At 43.1% G+C, this 17,776-nt stretch overlaps 1 protein-coding gene and 1 pseudogene across 3 annotated transcripts in view; both read right to left on the bottom strand.

The window, feature by feature from the left end:
* The window catches only part of ACIN1 (apoptotic chromatin condensation inducer 1), a 448,130-nt gene that overhangs the window by 37,875 nt on the left and 392,479 nt on the right, over positions 1-17,776 (bottom strand). The gene's annotated exons all lie outside the window — the stretch shown is intronic.
* Positions 1,614-1,732, bottom strand: LOC128651143 (uncharacterized; annotated as a pseudogene).

The following is a 17,776-nucleotide window of genomic DNA, read 5'->3' as shown; positions in this document are numbered from 1 at the left end:
ATGTATATCCCATACGTCACTAGCTCATGGACTCTTGTTAATATGAAAGAAATGAATTTATCAGGTAAGTTCTTACATAAATTATGTTTTTTTTTTTTTTTTTTTTTTTTTTTTTTGAGTAAGCGTTGCCGGTTTCTCCCTTGCTGCAGGGAAAGCGCAAGGGGAACTATAAAAGGGGTGTCCCCCTCTGAGGAAGCGTTCTGTGAAACGCGCGTCAGGGGTCCAGCAGGAGAAGCTAGTTCTCTCCTGTCTGTCGCTTTTTAACTGCTTGCCTAGTTAATAACAGAATCGTCACCTACCTATATAGTTGTTGATTCCTGGTGCCTACTATTTACCTTAAAAAATATAACTACTTAAAAGTAAAATAGCCCTCGGATTGTAAGGGCTTAGCTTATCCTTTATTATTATGCTGTGGGCATCAGGTTGAATACATATAGCACTGCTTATTATATCAATCCAATTTAACTGGGTTTAAGTGTTTTTAACTCTTTCAGGCTACTTCTGTGTGAATGTATGTTCCTAGTTGCTATAATAAAGTATTAAAGTATGAATGTTATGGAACATTTTAAACAAATAGAGTAATTTCACATCTATATGAACATTTGGAGTTAAAGAAATATATATATTTTTTTGTGGCATTCTTTTCTAAATAATCCTAAGTGTATCTCTTTGTACAATTAGTATTCCTAGTTGTTTACTTCCAAGAAGAATGTCTATGTAATGCAATGGCTTAAACAGAGCCTGCTGAAAAAAACCTCAAAACCAAAGTTAAGGCTCCAAGGAGGAGCAACAGATCAAAACACAGACCTGATACTAGCCATGGCCTGACAAAAAGATTACACATCTGGCACATCCGCCAGACACTGCAACAAAAGACAATGCAGAAATCTGACCAGAGAACTGACTGACTGACAAACCGTTCTCCAGACCTACCCGGAGAAAGGACAAAATCCTAGGAATCCTACTTCCGAGAGTAGCCCTTGGATTCACACCAATAAAAGGTATTTACACCAAACCTTATGGTGAAAGCTACCAGTAACAGGCTTGCGAGCCTGAAATATGGTCTCAATGATCAATTCAGACAAACCACGCTAAGAAAGAACTAAGCGTTCAATCTTCAAGCAGAAAGCTTCAGAGAAACGAAATTTGGATGAAGGAATAGACCCTGAATTAGAAGGTCCTTCCTCAGGAACAACCTCCAAAGTGGAAGAGATGACCTCTCCACTAGATCTGCATACCAGATCCGGTGAGACCATGCAGGAACTCAAAAATAATTCTCTCCCCCCCTATTCAATACGTGCAAAGACTCGTGGAAGGAGAGCAAACTGAGGAACAGGTATGTCAGACTGAAATCCCAAGGAACCGCCAGAGAATCTACCAGGGCAGCCTGCAGATCTTTTGACCCTTAAACGTACCTTGAAAGCTTGGCGTACTGCCACCTGAACCAACTCCAACACCCCCCATTTAAGGGTTCACCTGAAGAACACCTCCGGGAGGAGCGCCCACGCCTCAGAATGAAAAGTTGGACTGCTCGAGAAGTCCGCTTCCAGAATCGAATGGCTAAGGAACTCCGGGTTCCTCCCAGTTGGTAATATAAATCACTGAGGTGAAAAAGCCTACCGCACCTGGTGTTCCCAAGCTGTCTCCCATCCAGGTACTGACCCAGCCTTGTCCTGCTTAACTTTCGAGATCAGACGGGATCTGTTGCATTCAGGGCACTACGGTGGAAGACACCAACTAGAGCCTGAAAAACAGAATTTATGTTTACCTGATAAATTTCTTTCTCCTACGGTGTATCCGGTCCACGGCTTCATCCTTACTTGTGGGATATTCTCATTCCCTACAGGAAGTGGCAAAGAGAGCACACAGCAGAGCTGTCCATATAGCTCCCCCTCTGGCTCCGCCCCCAAGTCATTCGACCGACGGTTAGGAGAAAAAGGAGAAACATAGGGTGCAGTGGTGACTGCAGTGTACAAAAATAAAAATTTAAACCTGACTAAATGCCAGGGTGGGCCGTGGACCGGATACACCGTAGGAGAAAGAAATTTATCAGGTAAACATAAATTCTGTTTTCTCCTACATTGGTGTATCAGGTCCACGGCTTCATCCTTACTTGTGGGAACCAATACCAAAGCTTTAGGACACGGATGAAGGGAGGGAACAAGTCAGGTAACCTAAACGGAAGGCACCACTGCTTGCAAAACCTTTCTCCCAAAAATAGCCTCCAAAGAAACAAAAGTATTGAATTTGTAAAATTTAGCAAATGTATGCAGAGAAGACCACGTCGTTGCCTTACAGATCTGTTCAACAGAAACCTCGTTCCTGAAAGCCCATGTGGAAGCCACAGCTCTAGTAGAGTGAGCTGTAATTCGTTCAGGAGGCTGCCCTCCAGCAGTCTCATAAGCCAACCGGATGATGCTTTTCAGCCAGAAAGACAGAGAGGTCGCAGTCGCCTTTTAACCTCTCCTCTTGCCAGAATAGACGACAAACAAGGATGATGTTTTTCTGAAGTTTTTAGTTGCTTTTAGATAATACTTTAAAGCACGAAACACATCAAGATTGTGCAAGACACGTTCCTTGTTAGAAACTGGATTAGGACACAGAGAAGGAACAATTATTTCCTGGTTAATATACTTATTGGAAACCACTTTTGGAAGAAAACCAGTTTTGGTACGTAAAACGACCTTATCTGTATGGAACACAAGAATTACACTGCAAAGCAGACAAATTCAGTAACTCTTCTAGCAGAAGAAATAGCTATCAAAAACAAAACTTTCCAAGATAGTAACTTGATATCTATGGAATGTAGGGGTTCAAACTGAACCCCTTGAAGAACCTGAAAGAACTAAATTTAGACTCCATAGAGGAGCCACAGGTCTATAGACAGGCTTGATTCTAACTAAAGCCTGTAAAAACGCCTGAACATCTGGCATTGCTGCCAGACGCTTGTGTAACAAAAAGACAGAGCAGATATCTGTCCTTTTAAGGAACTAGCTAACAAACCTTTCTCCAATCCTTCTAGGAGAAAAGATAGAATCCTTGGAATCCTAATCTTACTCCATAATTAACCCTTGGATTCGCACCAACAAAGATATTTCCACCATATCTTATGGTAAATTTTCCTGGTGACACGCTTTCTAGCCTGGATCAGGGTATCTATAACTGATTCCGACAACCCTGTTCGAATGGACCTTGAATTAGAAGGTCCTGCCTCAAAGGTAGGTTCCATGGTGGAACCGATGACATATTCACCATGTCTGCATACCAAGTCCTGCTTGTCACGCAGGAGCTATCAGAATTACCGAAGCCTTCTCCTGTTCGATTACTAGCCGGGGGAGAAGGGGAACGGTGGAAAGACATAAGCTAGATTGAACGACCAAGGCGCTACTAAGGCATCTACCAATGTCGCCTTGGGATCCCTGGATCTGGACCCGTAACATGGAACTTTGGAGTTCTGACGTGACGCCATCAGATCCAGATCTGGAATGCCCCATAGTTGAGCTAACTGGGCAAAAACCTCCGGGTGGAGTTCCCACTCCCCCGGATGGAAAGTCTGACGACTCAGATAATCCGCTTCCCAGTTGTCCACTCCTGGGATGTGAATTGCTGATAGATGGCAGGAATGATCCTCTGCCCATTTGATGAATTTGGATACCTCCCTCATCGCCAGGGAACTCTTTGTTCCCCCCTGATGATTGATGTAAGCTACAGTCGTCATGTAGTGGTCTCCACTAGTTGAGGCCATGCCTGGAGCGCATTGAATATCGCTCTCAATTCCAAAATGTTTATCGGGAGAAGAGAATCTTCCCGAGACCATAGACCCTGAGCCTTCAGGGACTCCCAGACCGCGCCCCAGCCTAGGAGGCTGGCGTCTGTCGTGACAATGATCCACTCCGGTCTGCGGAAACTCATTCCCTGAGACAGGTGATCCAGAGACAACCACCAGAGGAGTGAGTCTCTGGTTTTCTGGTCCATTTGAATCTGGAGAGACAAATCTGCATAATCCCCATTCCACTGTTTGAGCATGCACATTTGCAATGGTCTTAAAAGAATTTGAGCAAATGGAACCACGTCCATTGCTGCGACCATGAGTCCTATTACCTCCATGCATTGAGCTATGGAGGGTTGAGGAATGGACTGAAGAACTCGACAAGTGTTCAGAAGTTTTAACTTCCTGACCTCTGTCAGAAAGATCTTCATTTCTACTGAGTCTATTATTGTTCCCAGGAAGGGAATCCTTGTGAACGGGGACAGAGAACTTTTTTCTATGTTCACCTTCCACCCGTGAAACCTTAGAAAGGCTAGGACAATGTCTTAGCACCGCTAGAAGGGACCCTAGCACCCTTGTGAAAATTCTGGGAGCAGTGGCCAATCCGAAAGGAAGAGCCACGAACTGATAATGCTTTTCCAGAAAGGCGAACCTCAGGAACTGAAGGTGATCTTTGTGAATAGGAACATGCAGATACGCATCCTTTAAGTCCACGGTAGTCATATATTGACCCTCCTGGAACATTCGTAAAATTGTCCGAATGGATTCCATTTTGAATTTGTCTAGAATTTTTAAGTCCAGAATTGGCCTGAAAGTTCCTTCTTTTTTGGGAACTACAAACAGGTTTGAGTAAAAACACAGTCCCTGCTCTGCTGTCGGAACTAGGTGTATCACTCCCTTTTTTAAAAGGTCTTCTACGCAAAGTAAGAATGCCTGTCTCCTTATCTGTCTAAAGATAAGTGAGACATGTGGAACCTTCCCCTTGGGGAAAGGTCTTTGAACTCTAGAAGGTAACCCTGAGAGACAATTTCTAGTGCCAAGGGGTCCGGAACATCTCTTGCCCAAGCCTGAGCAAAGAGAGAAAGTCTGCCCCCTACTAGATCCGGTCCCGGATCGAGGGCTACCCTTTCATGCTGTCTTGGTAGCAGCAGCAGGCTTCTTGGCCTGTTTACCCTTGTTCCAGCCCTGCAAAGGATTCCATGTTGGCTTGGGCTGGAAGTGTTACCCTCTTGCTTAGTAGCTGTAGAGGTTGAAGCAGGTCCGTTCCTGAAGTTGCGAAAGGAACGAAAATTGGCCTTGTTTTTAGCCTTGAAGGCTCTACCATGTGGAAGGGCATGGCCCTTTCCCAGTGATATCTGAAATAATCTCTTTCAACTCTGGCCCGAATAGGGTCTTACCTTTGAAAGGAATATTAAGCAATTTTGTTTTGGACGACACATCAGCCGACCATGATTTTAGCCAAAGCACTCTGCGCGCCACGATGCCAGAACCAGAATTTTTCGCCGCTAGTTTAGCTACTTGCAAAGCGGCATCTGTGATGAAAGAATTAGCCAGCTTTAGGGCGTAAAATCTATCCATGAATTCGACATAAGAAGTCTCCTTCTGGAGCGAGTTTTCCAGTTCCTCAAACTAAAAAGCCGCTGCAGTAGTTACAGAAATAATGCAGGAAATTGGTCGAAGAAGGAAACCTTGTAGAACAAATATTCTCTTAAGTAAACCTTCTAATTTTTTATTCTTTGAAAGCGCAACTGTCTTCTATTGGTATAGTCGTGCGCTTAGCTAGCGTTGAAACTGCCCCCTCTACCTTGGGGACCGTCTGCCACGCGTCCCTTCTAGGGTCAACAATTGGGAACGTTTTCTAAAATATAGGAGGGGGAACAAAAAGGTACACCTGGCTTCTCCCACTCCTTAGACACGATATCCGCCATCTTAGGTATCGAAAACGCATCAGTGTGTACTGGGACCTCTAGGAATTTGTCCATTTTACACAATTTTTCTGGGATCACAATCATCAAGTGCAGCTAGGGCCTCCTTAAGTAGGGCGCGGAGGTGTTCAAGCTTAAATTTAAATGTTATGGTATAAGGCTCTGCCTGCTGAGAAACTTTTCCTGTTAGAAATTTCTCCCTCAGACAGGCCCTCCGTCACCGCCAAGTCAGATTGATGTGAGGGCACTAAAGATAAATTATCCTCTGTCTGCTTGCTCATTGTCTGTGTTTAAAACTGAGCAATCACGCTTTCCTAGGAAAAGCTGGCAGTTTGGATAAAAAATGCTAATTGTTGCATAGTAATCGCTATTGGTGCGCTAGATGTACTGGGCATCGCCTGCGCGGGCATAGCTGGTGTTGACACAGAAGGAGAGGAAAGCAAGCTATCTTCACTACCTTCAGCTAAAGAATCATCTTGGGCTATATTTTTAAGTGTGATTGTACTGTCCTTAAGCTGTTTGGACGCTATGGCACACTTCACACAAATTTAATGGGGGAACCACCTTGGCCTTTGGACATACAGAACATAGGCTATCTGAAGATTCAGACATGTTTGACAGACTTAAACAAAACTACAATGCAATAAAAATTATTTTTGACAAAAACGTTACTCTTTAAATAATAAAAGAGCACACTATATTACTGAAACATCAAAAAACCATGAAATAAACATCCGATTTTAATGAAATTTTCACCACAGAGTCTTAATGCTTTGAAAAGATTGCACACAAATGTTCAGATCAATTAACCCCTTAATGCCCAAACCGGAGCTAATAACAGTTATTAACCAGTTAACACACTACAGTACTAGCCACAGCTTCCACTGTAGCCTTTACCTTCATTAGGGATTATTTTAGTAGGAAATAAGCCTCTCTGTAGTCTTTTATGATGCCTCTTGACTCCCCACATGAAGCTGCATGGACTGCCTAGGCAAAAACAACTGCACAATTGAGGCCTGAAAATGAGGCCTCCTCCCTCTTCATTCCAGAGTGGAGGGGCCTTTCTGACTAGATTTAGGTGTCCAAATAAGTGCCAGGCCGAAATTAAACCCCAAAAGTGTTTTAAAGTCTGAAAAAACACCTTATTTATAGTGAAAAACATGCTAAAAAGCAATCGATTTTAAAGCCCACAATAGTGTCAACCAGCATAGAGCCCTAAATATAAGCCATCATTTTATACAGAGGGAATTTCTGACAGTCTTCTAGCATTAAATGGTCTTGTTAGAAAAATGACTGATCATACCTGAAGCAGTTAAGCCTGCAAACTGTTCCCCCAACTGATGTTCTCTGGTTTCAACAGTCCTGCGTGGGAACAGCAATGGATTTTAGTTACTGGTGCTAAAATCATATTCCTCTTAGCAGAAATCTTCATCACTTTCTGCTGCAGAGTAAAAAGTACAAACCGGCACTATTTTAAAATAACAAACTCTTGATAGAAGAATAAAAAACTACAACTAACACCACATACTCTTTACCACCCCCGTCAAGATGCTACTTGTTCAGAGCGGCAAAGAGAATGACTGGGGGGCGGAGCCAGAGGGGGAGCTATATGGACAGCTCTGCTGTGTTCTCTCTTTGCCACTTCCTGTAGGGAATGAGAATATCCCACAAGTAAGGATGAAGCCGTGGACCGGATACACCAATGTAGGAGAAAACCGGGCTAAAGACAACTGCGGCCAAACCCTCAGCACATTGTAGATCGCTCTCAACTCCAAGAAGGTTATGGGGAGAGCAGACTCCTGAGTTCATAGTCCCCAGCCCAACAGGCTGGCGTCCGTGGTCACTATTACAATAACTGGACTAAAGGTCCAGGAAAGTCTATGAAACATGTACCCCGAGACAGATGGAACAGGGATCATGTGGATCTGTATCAGAGTATGCAAAACAGCAGAACTCTGATATATAAACGAGCAAAGGGAATGATGTCCAATAAAGCAACCATCAGACCAATTGCCTCTATACATTGAACCACTGAAGGAAGAACAGAAGACTGCAAGAATCTGAGTTTCTGACCTCTGTCAGAAATATTTTCAGAGATAGGGAAACTATTATGGTCCCTAAGAAAAACTACTCCTGTAGCTGGAACAAGGGAACTCATTTTCAGATTCCCTTCCCATCCTTGGGAACGAAGAAAAGACAACAAGATCTCTGTATGAGAGTTTGCTTGATGAAAATATAGCGCCTAAACCTTTTGTTTCGTCCAGGAAGGGCGCCACAGCAATTCCCCGAAACCTGATCACTGCCAAGATAGCCCACATAATCTTTAAAAAAATTCTGGTAGCTGTGGCAAGGCCAAAAGGGAAGTCTCACAAACCGAAAGTTTGACAGAAAGACAAATCTCAGGAACTTTAAGATATGCATCCTCCAGGTCTATGGTCATTAACTGACCCTCTTAGACCAAAGAAGAAAGGAACCAATGGTTTCCATTTGAAGGACAGTACCATGAGAAACTGGTACTGGCTATGCCATTCTGGGTGCATTTGTATCAATATGGATTCAGCAATGTTTAATTGTCGTAAAAAAAATGTAAGCCACATGCATAATGTTCATATTGTTGTTACTGTATTTGTGAATTGGTCCAGTCACGGACTCAAAAATCATTTCAATTAAATCTACTGTTGTCATGAATTGACCCTCTTGAACCAAGGGAAGAATGGAACGAATAGTTTCCATCTTGAAGGACGGTACTCTGAGAAACTTGTTTACACTCTTGAGATCTAAAATTGGTCTGAAAGTTCACTCTTTATTGGAAACCACGAACAGATTGGAGTAAAATCCCAGACCCTGTTCCTGCATGGGAACAGGAACAATCACTCCCAGGTCGGAAAGGTCTCGAACACAGTGTAAGAACACCTATATTGTCTACAGATAATTTTGAGAGCAGAAACCTGCCTCTGGGAGGAAAGGTCTTGAACTCCAGTTTGTATCCTTGGGACACAATGTTCACCTCCCAGGGATCCGGAACATCCTGAACCCAGGCCTGAGCGAAAAAGAAAAAAAAAAAGTCTGCCGCCCACAAGATCCGGTGTACATACATCTTTTTGAGAAACCCCTCCAACTTCTTATCCATAGGATCCTTAGAGGAACAACTATGGGAATAGTGGTTCTCTTAGCCAAAGCAGAAATTGCCCCTTCCACCTTTGGGACCGTCTGCCAAGACTCCTTAATGGAGTCAGCTATTGGAAACATTTTCTTAAAAATAGGGTATGGAGAAAACATAATTTATGCTTACCTTATAAATTTCTCTTGTAGTGTATCCAGTCCACGGATCATCCATTACTTGTGGGATATTCTCCTTCCCAACAGGAAGTTGCAAGAGGATCATCCACAGCAGAGCTGCTATATAGCTCCTCCCCTCACTGCCATATCCAGTCATTCGACCAAAACAAGACGAGAAAGGAGAAACCATAGGGTGCAGTGGTGACTGTAGTTTAATTAAAATTTAGACCTGCCTTAAAAAGGACAGGGCGGGCCGTGGACTGGATACACCACAAGAGAAATAAATTTATCAGGTAAGCATAAATTATGTTCTCTTGTTAAGTGTATCCAGTCCACGGATCATCCATTACTTGTGGGATACCAATACCAAAGCTAAAGTACACGGATGATGGGAGGGACAAGGCAGGAACTTAAACGGAAGGAACCACTGCCTGTAGAACCTTTCTCCCAAAAACAGCCTCCGAAGAAGCAAAAGTGTCAAATTTGTAAAATTTTGAAAAGGTGTGAATCGAAGACCAAGTCGCAGCCTTGCAAATCTGTTCAACAGAGGCCTCATTTTTAAAGGCCCAGGTGGAAGCTACAGCTCTAGTAGAATGAGCTGTAATCCTTTCAGGGGGCTGCTGTCCAGCAGTCTCATAGGCTAAGCGTATTATGCTCCGAAGCCAAAAGGAGAGAGAGGTTGTCGAAGCTTTTTGACCTCTCCTCTGTCCAGAGTAAACGACAAACAGGGCAGATGTTTGACGAAAATCTTTAGTAGCCTGTAAGTAAAACTTCAAGGCACGGACTACGTCCAGATTATGCAAAAGACGTTCCTTCTTTGAAGAAGGATTAGGACACAATGATGGAACAACAATCTCTTGATTGATATTCCTGTTAGAAACCACCTTAGGTAAAAACCCAGGTTTGGTACGCAGAACTACCTTGCCTGAATGAAAAATCAGATAAGGAGAATCACAATGTAAGGCAGATAACTCAGACTCTTCGAGCCGAGGAAATAGCCATCAAAAACAGAACTTTCCAAGATAAAAGTTTAATATCAATGGAATGAAGGGGTTCAAACAGAACTCCCTGAAGGACTTTAAGAACCAAGTTTAAGCTCCACGGGGGAGCAACAGTTTTAAACACAGGCTTAATCCTAACCAAAGCCTGACAAAATGCCTGGACGTCTGGAACTTCTGCCAGACGCTTGTACAAAAGAATAGACAGAGCAGAGATCTGTCCCTTTAAAGAACTAGCTGATAATCCTTTATCCAAACCCTCTTGGAGAAAGGACAATATCCTAGGAATCCTAACCTTACTCCATGAGTAACTCTTGGATTCACACCAATAAAGATATTTAAGCCATATCTTATGGTAGATTTTCCTGGTGACAGGCTTCCGAGCCTGTATTAAGGTATCAATGACTGACTCGGAGAAGCCACGCCTTGATAGAATCAAGCGTTCAATCTCCATGCAGTCAGTCTCAGAGAAATTAGATTTGGATGATTGAAAGGACCTTGTATTAGAAGAGGCAGAGTCCATGGTGGAAGAGATGACATGTCCACTAGGTCTGCATACCAGGTCCTGCGTGGCCACGCAGGCGCCATCAGAATCACTGATGCTCTCTCCTGTTTGATTTTGGCAATCAGTTGAGGGAGCAGAGGAAACGGTGGAAACACATAGGCCAGGTTGAAAAACAAAGGAGCTGCTAGAGCATCTATCAGCGTTGCTCCCAGGTCCCTGGACCTGGATCAGTAACAAGGAAGCTTGGCGTTCTGGCGGGACGCCATGAGATCCAGTTCTGGTTTGCCCCAACAATGGACCAGTTGAGCAAACCCCTCCGGATGGAGTTCCCGATCCCCCGGATGAAAAGTCTGACGACTTAGAAAATCCGCCTCCCAGTTCTCTACGCCTGGGATGTGGATTGCTGACAGGTGGCAAGAGTGAGACTCTGTCCAGCGAATTATCTTTGAGACTTCTAACATCGCTTGGGAACTCCTGGTTCCCCCTTGATGGTTAATTTAAGCCACAGTCGTGATGTTGTCCGACTGAAATCTGATGAACCTCAGTGTTGCTAACTGAGGCCAAGCTAGAAGAGCATTGAATATTGCTCTTAACTCCAGAATATTTATTGGGAGGAGTTTCTCCTCCTGAGTCCACGATCCCTGAGCCTTCAGGGAGTTCCAGACTGCGCCCCAACCTAGAAGGCTGGCATCTGTTACAATCGTCCAATGTGGCCTGCAAAAGGTCATACCCTTGGACAGATGGACCCGAGAAAGCCACCAGAGAAGAGAATATCTGGTCTCTTGATCCAGATTTAGTAGAGGGGACAAATCTGAGTAATCCCCATTCCACTGACTTAGCATGCATAATTGCAGCGGTCTGAGATGCAGGCGCGCAAATGGCACTATGTCCATTGCCGCTACCATTAAGCCGATTACTTCCATGCACTGAGCCACTGACGGGCGTGGAATGGAATGAAGGACACGGCAAGCATTTAGAAGTTTTGATAACCTGGACTCCGTCAGGTAAATTTTCATCTCTACAGAATCTATAAGAGTCCCTAGGAAGGAGACTCTTGTGAGTGGTGATAGAGAACTCTTTTCCACGTTCACTTTCCACCCATGCGACCTCAAATGCCAGAACTATCTCTGTATGAGACTTGGCAATTTGAAAGCTTGACGCCTGTATCAGGATGTCGTCTAGATACGGAGCCACCGCTATGCCTCGCGGTCTTAGAACCGCCAGAAGTGAGCCCAGAACCTTTGTAAAAATTCTCGGGGCAGTGGCCAACCCGAAGGGAAGAGCTACAAATTGGTAATGCCCGTCTAGAAAGGCAAACCTTAGGAACCGATGATGATCTTTGTGAATCGGTATGTGAAGGTAGGCATCCTTTAAGTCCACTGTGGTCATGTACTGACCCTCTTGGATCATGGGTAGGATGGTCCGAATAGTTTCCATTTTGAATGATGGAACTCTGAGGAATTTGTTTAAGATCTTTAGATCCAAGATTGGTCTGAAGGTTCCCTCTTTCTTGGGAACCACAAACAGATTTGAATAAAATCCCTGTCCTTGTTCCGTCCGCGGAACTGGATGGATCCCTCCCATTACTAGGAGGTCTTGCACACAGCTTAGGAATGCCTCTTTCTTTATCTGGTTTGCTGATAACCTTGAAAGATGAAATCTCCTTTGTGGAGGAGAAGCTTTGAAGTCCAGAAGATATCCCTGAGATATGATCTCCAACGCCCAGGGATCCTGAACATCTCTTGCCCACTAGATCCGTTTCCGGATAGGGGGCCGTTCCTTCATGCTGTCTTGGGGACAGCAGCAGGCTTTCTGGCCTGCTTGCCCTTGTTCCAGGACTGGTTAGGTTTCCAGGCCTGTCTGGAATGAGCAACAGTTCCCTCTTGTTTTGAAGCGGAGGAAGTTGATGCTGCTCCTGCCTTGAAATTTCGAAAGGCACGAAAATTAGACTGTTTGGCCTTTGATTTGGCCCTGTCCTGAGGAAGGGTATGACCCTTGCCTCCAGTAATGTCAGCAATAATTTCCTTCAAGCCAGGCCCGAATAAGGTCTGCCCCTTGAAAGGAATGTTGAGTAATTTAGACTTTGAAGTCACGTCAGCTGACCAGGATTTAAGCCATAGCGCCCTACGCGCCTGGATGGCGAATCCGGAATTCTTAGCCGTTAGTTTAGTCAAATGAACAATGGCATCAGAAACAAATGAGTTAGCTAGCTTAAGCGTTCTAAGCTTGTCAATAATTTCATTCAATGGAGGTGTCTGGATGGCCTCTTCCAGGGCCTCAAACCAGAATGCCGCCGCAGCAGTGACAGGAGCAATGCATGCAAGGGGCTGTAAAATAAAACCTTGTTGAATAAACATTTTCTTAAGGTAACCCTCCAATTTTTTATCCATTGGATCTGAAAAAGCACAATTGTCCTCTACCGGGATAGTGGTACGCTTTGCTAAAGTAGAAACTGCTCCCTCCACTTTAGGGACCGTCTGCCATAAGTCCCATGTAGTGGCGTCTATTGGAAACATTTTTCTAAATATAGGAGATGGGGTAAAGGGCACACCGGGTCTATCCCACTCCTTGCTAATAATTTCTGTAAGCCTTTTAGGTATAGGAAAAACGTCAGTACACACCGGCACCGCATAGTATCTATCCAGCCTACACAATTTCTCTGGAATTGCAACTGTGTTACAGTCATTCAGAGCAGCTAATACCTCCCCAAGCAATACACGGAGGTTCTCAAGCTTAAATTTAAAATTAGAAAACTCTGAATCAGGTTTCCCCGAGTCAGAGATGTCACCCACAGACTGAAGCTCTCCGTCCTCATGTTCTGCATACTGTGACGCAGTATCAGACATGGCTCTAACAGCATTTGCACGCTCTGTATCTCTCCTAACCCCAGAGCTATCGCGCTTGCCTCTTAATTCAGGCAATCTAGATAATACCTCTGACAGGGTATTATTCATGATTGCAGCCATGTCCTGCAAGGTAATCGCTATGGGCGTCCCTGATGTAATTGGCGCCATATTAGCGTGCGTCCCCTGAGCGGGAGGCGAAGGGTCTGACACGTGGGGAGAGTTAGTCAGCATAACTTCCCCCTTGACAGAACCCTCTGGTGATAATTCTTTTATAGATGAAGACTGATCTTTACTGTTTAAGGTGAAATCAATACATTTAGTACACATTCTCCTATGGGGCTCCACCATGGCTTTCAAACATAATGAACAAGTAGGTTCCTCTGTGTCAGACATGTTTAAACAGACTAGCAATGAGACTAGCAAGCTTGGAAAACACTTTAAAACAAGTTTACAAGCAATATAAAAAAACGTTACTGCGCCTTTAAGAAACACAAATTTTCCCAAATTTTGAAATAACAGTGAAAAAATGCAGTTACACTAACGAAATTTTTACAGTGTATGTTGCAGAGCATTGCACCCACTTGCAAATGGATGATTAACCCCTTAATACCAAAAACGGAATAACAAATGACAAAAACGTTTTTTAAACAGTCACAACAACTGCCACAGCTCTACTGTGGCTTTTTACCTCCCTCAATACGACTTTTGAAGCCTTTTGAGCCCTTCAGAGAAGTTCTGGATGTCTAATTTTTGCTGTGCAAAAAAAAACAAAAACACCAAAATAGGCCCCTCCCACTCATATTACAACAGTGGGAAGCCTCAGGGAACTGTTTCTAGGCAAAATTCAAGCCAGCCATGTGGAAAAAACTAGGCCCCAATAAGTTTCATCACCAAACATATGTAAAAAACGATTAAACATGCCAGCAAACCTTTTAAAATACACTTTTATAAGAGTATGTATCTCTGAATCTCTATTAATAAGCCTGATACCAGTCACTATCACTGCATTTAAGGCTTTACTTACATTACTTCGGTATCAGCAGCATTTTCTAGCAAATTCCATCCCTAGAAAAATATTAACTGCACACCTTATTGCAGGAAAACCTGCACGCCATTGCCTCTCTGAAGTTACCTCACTCCTCAGAATATGTGAGAACAGCAAAGGATCTTAGTTACTTCTGCTAAGATCATAGAAAACGCAGGCAGATTCTTCTTCTAAATACTGCCTGAGATAAACAGTACACTCCGGTACCATTTAAAAATAACAAACTTTTGATTGAAGAAATAAACTAAGTATAAAACACCACAGTCCTCTTACGACCTCCATCTTAGTTGAGAGTTGCAAGAGAACGACTGGATATGGCAGTGAGGGGAGGAGCTATATAGCAGCTCTGCTGTGGGTGATCCTCTTGCAACTTCCTGTTGGGAAGGAGAATATCCCACAAGTAATGGATGATCCGTGGACTGGATACACTTAACAAGAGAAAAGGGGAACCCAGGTCTCTCCCATTCCCTAGCAATAATCTCTGTAGCTCAGTCTGGTACAGGGAAAACCTCTACCATGGAAGGTACATCAAAGTACTTATTTAGCTTAATAGCTTTCTTAGGATTGACTACGACAGTAGTGTCGGAGTCGTCCAAGGTAGCCAAAACCTCCTTAAGTAACAAACGGAGGTGTTCCAGCTTGAATCTGAAAGATACGACTTCCACATCAGAAGGAGGAATTACACTGTCTGAATCTGAGATTTCACCCTTAGACGCCACCGTAGTGTCTTCCTCCTCAGACTTCTGGGAAGGAACAGTAGGAATAGCCATGACTGTCAGAAACCTTACTCACTGAATCCAAAGATTTCCTCTTTCACTTTCCTTGCAACATGGGAAAGGCAGAAAGCGTATCAGATACCGCAGAAGACATGAGGGTAACGATGTCTTGCAACGTAACTCCAGGTGGAGCTCGAGAGGAAGCGCAGGGCACTGCATGTGTGGACGAAAACATTTCGGACACTTGAGGAGAAAGCTGCGGCATACCTTGAACATTGTCAGAAGACCCTTGAACAGCATCCGCCTTAGACAATGTTGGCTCAGAAAAAAAGTCTATCCCTGTAATTTAATGTTCTCTCAATACATGAGGAACAGAAAGGGATTGGTAGTTCCACGTTAGCATCAAAACAAAGAACAAGAAACATTTTGTAGGGCATCTTGGTCCATCTTTACTCAGAACTTAAATTAGAAACAAATACTTATATTGTAATCTGAAAACACAAAAACCGTTACTGTCCTTTTAAATTTTAAAACGCAACTGCTTTATTTTTTATGCAAAAAATGGAATAAACGGTCACAAACACTCTGGACAGCCTCTACACCTCAGCTTAGCTGTGGTGCCTACCTGCTTTGTTGATACCGGAGCCAATATCCTGCTAGAAGAACTCCAGACTCAACTCAGAGGACTGCAACCGATGTCCGGCAACAGTAGAACTGCTTACAAGCTGCAAGGTCACAACAAGAAAGTATCCACTCCGGAACACAGGAAGTGAAGGAGAAAAGGCGCGCAACAGAAACCTTTCCACATCAGATAGCCCCGTCCATCGTGGGCATATCAAAATTAACCTCCCGGCCGGCATAATTATACTCTGAAGTAAAGCCGCCGGGAGCAAGTAAAAACACACCACCCATAACTGAGCCTATGTCTCGTCCCCAGTGCCTGCAAATACTGCCCTTTTTAACAGTATTCCCTAATTCAATAGGAGAATGTCTCTGGTGTCCCATCCAAATGAAGTGATAAAGTGCCGTATTTTTCTACACTGTTCAGAAAAATAAAAATAGCACTTACCTCAATAAATCTGCCAGGCAGCAAGGCAGGTCACTAGGTTTGAGAGGCATGCTCCTCACATGGACCTGTGGAAAAAAGACAAAGTGAGTAATTTTACTCAGACTTTCAATGTTAGGGCAGCATTAACTACTTGGGAGGCGCAGTGAGGATTATACCCCACAAGTCCCCAATTGCTTAAAAGCCACCACTGCTCTACTGAAGAGAGTTATATGGGCTACGGCTACACCCCAGGAGAAAAGCAGAACAAACTTGCACTGCTGAAAAATAATAAAATCTTGATTGAAGAATCTTCTTCCAGACACCTAAACTTTACCACTCTTAATGTAGGCAAAGAGAATGACTGGGGTTGGAGGGAAGGGAGGTGATATTTAGCAGCTTTGCCGCCTCCTGCTGGGCAGGAGTGATATTCCCAATAGTAATTAGAGATGATCCGTGGAATTACTGTGTCATTAGAAAGAAATGCCTCTTATCTTCAGTGCATTGACAGTTTTTCACAATTACACAGTGCTAGTTCATGTGAGACATTTAGATTACATTGTGCCGACTCCTGTAGAGTTATATAGAAGTCAGCACTGATTCGCTAAAATGCAAGTATGTCAAAAGAACCATAAGGGGGTAGTCTGCAGAGGCTTAGATACAAGGTAATCAGAGGTAAAATTTAACAGTGTTGGTTTTGCAATACGGGGGAATTGGTAATAAAAGGGATTATCTAGCTTTTTAAACAATAAAAATTCTGGAGTAAACTGTCCCTTTAATTATGCAATATACTTTCAATACTTATTTTGCCCCCTTTCCCTTTAACTGTATTTTCCAATCGTTAAAAGTGAAAGTGGCATACTTCACAAGCCTAATACTGCCACATATCTCCCTAAATTTGCAGATGGCTATCTGGTTTCCCCTAATGCCAAACAAAGGAGATTTGTCAACACAATGACAGTGGCAAGCCCTGTCATCTTCAGACTTAAAGGGACATTAAACACTAAAATGCTAAATAGAATGATGCATTCAAAGAAACGATTAGTCTGAAAACATGTAGATGTATTTTTTTTTAAAGTTACATTAGATGCTTAAATATTGACAACATAAGTGTAAAGTTTTAGGGTCTATAAAACAAAGGAGACAAAATAATGAAAGTATAAAACATACATAATTTATATTACCACCTCAATGTGTCCAATGTCCCTTTAAAGGGACAGCAAACGCCTTGAAACTTTTATATAAAATGTTTAGCTGTGTATAATAAAACTACTTTGCAATAAAGTTTCATTATTTTGTCCCCTTTTACATGTAATTTAGCTCTGAAAATCAAGCAATATTTCTAATACTCAGCCTTGAAAGGTCAGCAGGGGTATTTCAATTTCTAACTCTGCTAGATCTTTGCCTAATCAGCTTTAACTGATAACTGCAAATAAATGCATGTTATACTAAGTTTATGCACATTTCTAGCTTGGTAGTCTTGATTAAAGCCCAGATTGGATCCTCCAAATAATGCAAATGGAAAGTGGAGTTTGGCTATTGATAAAATTGTACAAAAAAGGATGTTTGTTTTTAAAACGTTAAGACTTTGGCTGATCGTGTTCTTCACAGAAAATTTTGCCACCCAGATGGCATTATGAAGTAGCTG

This window comes from Bombina bombina, chromosome 2, assembly GCF_027579735.1.
Source record: "Bombina bombina isolate aBomBom1 chromosome 2, aBomBom1.pri, whole genome shotgun sequence".
Lineage (NCBI taxonomy): Eukaryota > Metazoa > Chordata > Amphibia > Anura > Bombinatoridae > Bombina > Bombina bombina.
This window is presented reverse-complemented; position numbering and strand designations above follow the sequence as displayed.